This window comes from Cebus imitator, unplaced genomic scaffold (genome assembly GCF_001604975.1).
Source record: "Cebus imitator isolate Cc_AM_T3 unplaced genomic scaffold, Cebus_imitator-1.0 Scaffold124, whole genome shotgun sequence".
Lineage (NCBI taxonomy): Eukaryota > Metazoa > Chordata > Mammalia > Primates > Cebidae > Cebus > Cebus imitator.
The window spans coordinates 4,137,594-4,144,227 of NW_016107439.1; the positions used below are offsets into that span (position 1 = coordinate 4,137,594).

Below are 6,634 nucleotides of genomic sequence, written 5' to 3' on the forward strand. Positions count from 1 at the left end.
GTGACCAAGTCGAAGCTTGCTGGATGTGAGGGGCACTGACTGCTGGAGGGCAACCATGAAGGCGCTGGCACAGGAGTCTGTGGAGGACTTCCAGCTCTTTGTGGCTTCCACCTCTGTGAGCTCACAGCAGAGCATCTTATGGTGGGCCTGATTCATAGCTGGCCAGTAGGGCCAGCAGTCAGGAAGAAGAGCTGGACACTGAGTGGGAAAAAGTGAGGACAAGACGGCACCCACGGTCACTATATTTTTTTTGTTGTTGGTGGTTTTATTGTTGTTTTGAGACGGAGTTTCCCTCTTGTCACCCAGGCTGGAGGGCAATGGCATGATCTCGGCTCACTGCAACCTCCGCCTCCCTGAAGCGATTCTCGTGCCTCAGCCTCTGCAGTAGCTGGGATTGGGGGTGCCATGGTCTCCCAAAGTGCTGAGATTACAGGCGTGAACCACTGCTCCCCGCCCCCACAGACACTGTTAACCACCCCTACCAATGATGGCCTTCAAAGTGCAAAGGCTGCTGCTTCATTCCTGATCTCAAATTTCACACAAGGCGCGCTTCGACAGCCGATGTAACAAAATTGGGATGATACAGAGAACATCAGCATGGCCCCCACACAGGATGATGCACAAATTCATGACGCGTTCCATATTTTCAGCTTCCTTTTAATATCATGCTGCTGTTTAGGTAATGAGAAATATTAGGTAATTGGTTTTAGATTTTGTAATTTTCTCCCTGAGTTCCTGCTAGATTTTTACATTCTAGTAGTCAATGTATTTTCAGTGAAATGTAAAAATATTCTCATTCTCTTTGATCAGTGTTAATTTCTTGAGATCATATTGTTCTTGAATCCTGCAGCTGTCATTCATCTCTTTTATAAGCAACATATGATTTTTGACATGTGTAGACCAGCTCTTCATATTTTCATCATATTTTCAAGATGTGATTTTACACTTCTGCATCTTAAAAACAGTTTGGTTATAACTCTAGATACATGCTGCTAATTTATTTACCTGCACATGTGACCTTTGTGAAGAGAAATTGCCATGTCCAATCTGTGTTTATACATAACTTTCTGGCTATACACTGCCCTTGAAAACAGGATCTCTCGGCCAGGCATGATGGCTCACGCCTGTAATCCCAGCACTTTGGGAGGCCGAGGCAGGTGGATCACCTGAGGTCAGGAGTTCAAGACCAGCCTTCCCAACATGGTAAAATGCTGTCTCTACTAAAAATATAAAATTTAGCCAGGTGTGGTGGCCTGCACCTTAATCCCAGCTACTTGGGATACTGAGACAGGAGAATCACTTGAATCTGGGAGGCAGAGTTTGCTGGCAGGTAAAAGTTGCAATGGATGGCACCACTGCCCTCCAGCCTGAGCAACGGAATGAGACCCTGTCTGGGAAAAAAAAAAAAAAAGTCAGGTGCTAGCAAGCTATAGAGGGACCAACATGCTCCCATTGTGTAGTTTTTAACATTTTTCAGAAGCACAAGTACAGACTGAAAAGCCTCCAGCCCTCATCATGGCTAAGATTCTGTTCCTGGAATGTAGATGGACTCATTAAATTCAGATTCGAATCTTCTGGAACTACGACCTGAAATGTCTACAAGTCCCTAGAAGAAGCAGCTTCATCTTCTGTGACGCTCCTGTAATGGGCACTGCTGCGAACTGCCTGATCCCCTTCCCCAGGCCACCTCCAGCTGCTGCAGTGACTCACAACTGCCCCTGCTCATGAGAACTGCCCTTGGCCAATGGGAGCCATCTCCCCAGCAGCCCCCTGCCAGTGACTGGCTGATATGAAGAAACAAGAAGCCAAGCCACTTGTCTCAAGGGGAGCTCACTGTGGTGCAGTTCATGCTCCAGCGCTCCCTGTGGGGCCAGGCTGTACCTGCCAGGGCCACATCCCTACTTAGCTCTTCTGCTGTCTCCTCCTTTCTCCCCTTGCTTTTTCCTGAGAGCACATCCTCAGGAAATCAATGACATTTGATTTCCTGTCTTAGGTTCTACTTCTAAGGAGTCCCAATCTACCATCACTCTCTATTCTCCCCCGCAGCCACACTCCACACCTGCCAGTCCTAGAACTAAGGCATCTGCCAACCTCAAGGCCTTTGCACTTGCCATTCCTTCTGCCTGGCACGATTTCCACCAAATATCTGAGTGACTGACTCCCTCAGCTCCTTCAGGTCTTTACTTAAAAGCCAGCTTTTCATCAAGATCTTGTTTTGGATTTTTTTTTTTAACAACCCATTTAAAACTACAAACCCATCCAACACTGCTTTATCCCTTTCTTCTGCATGTACCATATAATATAATAACAGCAAGTACTTATGTAGTGCTTAAAGTGTGCTGGGCACAGGTCTAAGTGTTTAACACTAATTAAATGTAATCCTCATGACAAACCTCAAAAGTTTTCATTAAACCAATTTTACTGATGAGGAAACCAAGGCACAGAGAAGTTAAGAACTCCCTCAAAGGTCATACAGCTTGTAAGTGATGGAACCAGGCTTTGACCCCAAGCTGTCTGGCTCCAACACGGTGTCGCTACACTGCATTAGCATATTTACTTACTTTACTTGTTTATTTACTTTATTTACTTATTTGTTTTGATTAATGCATATCTCCTTCCACTAAAATATAAGCTCCTTGAGGATACAGATTTTTGTCTTCTTGGTCCACTGCTGTGTCCCACAGCACCTAGAGAAGTCTGGGTACCATACTCAGCCCTTGAATATTTATTAAACTATGTACCTTCTGTGTCCTCAACCCGTCTTCTTTCTGGATTCAAGAGAGAAAACAAATTATTATAAAGTGGATTGGTTCTTCTACTTTCAGCCAGTGTTCAGATTGATAAAATAAGCACCTCTTCCTTCCCATCTTGATTGAGCTCTGTAACAAATTGGATGCCATATTTTATGGCTCACAGCGATTGTTTAAATGTCTGGCTTCCTTTGTAAAACCATGAGTGACATGCTGCCATGTTACTGTTGGCTAAGATAACGATCTCTAGCATCCTGAACACCAGAGTTTGCAGTGATGTTGTCAAGTTTTTTACCAGAGACAATCGAAATTGAGAGAAGAGCTGCGTAAATCTAAGCAGAAAGTTCATGGCCAAAGTCATTTAGTCACACAATGTAGTGCTGTTCGTTGGGGCTTCAGGGAACTCCCAAAATAGCATCACATCCACATTCTGAACCACCTGGGAAATAGGCCCAAAAAATAAGATGCATGGAAATCAAAATATCATGTTTACAACTAAGAAAGCTGATATTGCGGAATGTGGCTTAGATTTAAGAGCCAACTGGGTTTCCTAACATTAAACCCCAGAACTAGAAAGCTTGCCTATGGATGGCCACAGACCTCCCCAGGGACGGCCCTGACCCTGTAAACCTACAGCCTGGAGGAATCAAAGCAGACACACCTTTTCTACAAGTCCCCAGCTCCCAGGAGGACTCAAGAGGACACATTTTATCTGCAGGTCAACAGGTCTCAAGAGGAACTGAGAGGAAAGGGCTGGCCCTTCTATCCAATTTCTCCTCTACACTCACCAGTTAGACAGGTCACTACATATTCCGCCCCCCCAAAAAAAGAAGAGCAAAAAAGGTAGAGAGATGCCAAGTGTGTCACAGTTACAGACTGCGACACAGTTATGGACTGTCACAGTTATGGAAAGTCACACATTTCATGATTTGATACCTTGCACTAAAATTTCCCATCAGTCAAAATTCATGTGCTGTAGCTAGCTAAGTCTCTCTGCTTATTTTCATGAAATTCAAGAGAACTGGATAGGTCTCTTTATAAACATAAACTATAGTATCCTAATGATATCTGTGTTATGCTATTTATACATAGCTCAAACGTCCTGGGCATTTTTTAAATTCTACATTCTCCTTCAAGTGAAAGGAATAATTAAGAGTAGGCATTTCATTCCACAGCAAAATGGGTAATTGGACTACTAAAGGAACTAAAGTGACATTTTTGCTTTATGAATGTGGCGTCACCAAATATCTAATAGATTATTATGATTACCATTTCGTTTCTTAGTTATCAGAGCTAAAGCTGTATTGAAACTGCAGCGTTATACAGTGAGGGGTAAAACTTTAAAAATAATTCCGTCAACTTCTCTCCTTAATACAGATAACAAACCAGAAGGGTTGAATAATTTGTCCTGTAACAAAAATCTGGCAGGTTAGAACCAGAGCTGTAACTCCTGTTTATTTTCAGTCCAAATATTTTATCCATCCAATGGGCTGTTTTCAGCTTGTCATCAAATTGTCTCTAGTGTCAAGAAAGAGAGGAAAAAGAAACCCTTCACTAATAAAAAAGCAAAAACATAACATACATGTCTATTTCATAGCCAAGATTACAGGGAGGCAGTAAGAAGATGAGGTGTTCAAGAAAACAGAAATCATTTCTCTAAATGATGTAAAATAAGGGCTTCATCAGCTTTCACTGTACCTTTCATGATTTGATACCTTGCACTAAAATTTCCCATCAGTCTAAGCTCATGTTCTGTAGCCAGCTAAGTCTCTCTGCTTATTTTCACGGAATTCAAGAGAACTAGATAGGTCTCTTTATAAAAACATAAACTATAGTATCCTAATGATATCTGTGTTATGCTATTTATACATAGCTCAAATGTCCTGGGCATTTTTTAAATTCTACATTATTATGAAACATATTGCAGCTTTTTTTCAATGAATGGTAGAAGAAATTAGTGCTAGTCTCAGTATCTCACAGGAGAGGGAAATCTTATTTCAAGATTCTTTCGCTTTCTAGGCCAGGCGCAATAGCGCATGCCAGTTATCCCAGCACTCTGGTAGGCCTAGGTGGATGGATCACTTGAAGTCAGGAGTTTAAGACCAGCCTGGCCAACATGGTGAAGTCCCATCTCTACTACTAAAAATACAAAAATTAGCCAGATGTGGTGACATGCACCTGTAATCCCAGCTCCTTGGGAGGCTGAGGCAGGAGAATCACTTTAATCCAGGAGTTACAGGTTGCAGTGAACCGAGATCATGCCACTCACTTCAGCCTGGACAATAGGGTAAGACTCTATCTCAAAAAAATTTTTTTTCACTTTCTATAATGCAATATGCATGCATAAGGGCTTTAAAATAGGGCACAGTGGCCAGGTACAGTGGCTCATGTCTGTAATTCCAACAGTTTGGGAGGTGGAGATGGGTGGATCACCTGAGGTCAGGATTTTGAGACCAGCCTGGTCAACATGGTGAAACCCTGTCTCCACTAAAATACAAAAAGTAGTCAGGTGTGGTAGCACGTGCCTGTAAACCCAGCCACTCCAGAGGGGGAGGCACAAGAATTGCTTAAACCTGGGAGGCAGAGGTTGCATCCAACCAAGACTGTGACACTGCACTCCAGCCTGGGCAAGAGAGAAACTCTGTCTCAAAAAAATAAAATAAAATAAAATAAAATAGGGCACAAATATAAACATCAATTATCACTGGGTTTGAAAATTAAAATAAGGAATGAATTCAGTATAAATATGCAGTATGATAATAGTAATTGTTTTGATTTTACATATCCATGGTTACTGCTGAAGGTATTTCATTTGTTTATCCCCATACTTTTCAATTATGAAAAGTTAGTACTGTATTTCAAGTTACAGAAAGTTTATGTAGATACAGAAACTAAAGAGAAATCTTAACTGTTTTAAAATTCCTTACTCAACTACTTGCCTGTGTAACTTCATAAATAGCAACCCTGTTCATCCAACCCATGACTTGTGGGTTGGAAGTACCCATGGCTGTGATGTAAGGAGATGAGGGTGCCTCTGCATGCTTGCTCTGGGCTGCCCAAATATGTTAGGCCATTGCAGAGACTGTCATTCACTGAGGTAAGAGAGCAGTTTGGTTGCTAAAGGAGTAAAAGCCTTACCTAATGAACTACAGGCTTCACTAGCAAATTTAGGTTATTTTATTATGGAAATGCACTGTGGTGTTCCGTTGTGTGGCAATTGTTGCAGATATCTATAACAACAACAACAAAATAGTCCAGCCAGGCTGGTGATCCTGAATTGTAACAGGTATGGACCCACGTTTATAAAGTTTGCCTAGGATAAATGATGCTTTGAAAAGATATCAAGAAATGTGTGTGTGTGTGTGTGTGTGTGTGTGTGTGTGTGTGTATGTGTGTGTGTGTGTTTTGAGGAAGGTTAAGGAAATAGCTGGTTCAAAGAGAGTGTGGGGTTTTTGGTTTTATTTTGTTTTTTATTTGAGACAGGGTCTTACTCTGTCACCAGGCTGGAGTGCAGTGGTGCAATCATGACTCACTGCAACCTCAAACTCCTGGGCTCAGCAATACTCAAGCAATACTCCTGCCCCAGCCTCCCCAGTAGCTGGGACTCCAGGCATGAGCCACCATGCTTTTTTTTTTCTGGACAAGTCCAGATTTAGAGCCAAACTTCTACTCTCCAGGCACTTATGATCAGCTTCGGGACCTTTGTTTCTTCTGGAAAAACAAATCAGTCTGTAGGGCTAAATTTCTAAGTAGAGGGGCTAGAATGCTGCCTAATCATGGGAAAAGTGTTTACCAATTCTACTGCTAACCTCAACTGTGTGTCAATATTTCATAATATTCACAGCAAAGATTTCGATGTTTTATTCACGTTACTATCCCCACAC

The 6,634-nt window shown here is 42.2% G+C and overlaps 1 non-coding gene across 1 annotated transcript; it reads left to right on the forward strand.

The window, feature by feature from the left end:
- The first annotated feature begins 542 nt into the window (after positions 1–542).
- LOC119472944 lies at positions 543–648 on the forward strand. The gene has a single exon (XR_005202115.1). It is a non-coding gene; the product is annotated as a U6 spliceosomal RNA (small nuclear RNA).
- Positions 649–6,634: the final 5,986 nt, after the last annotated feature.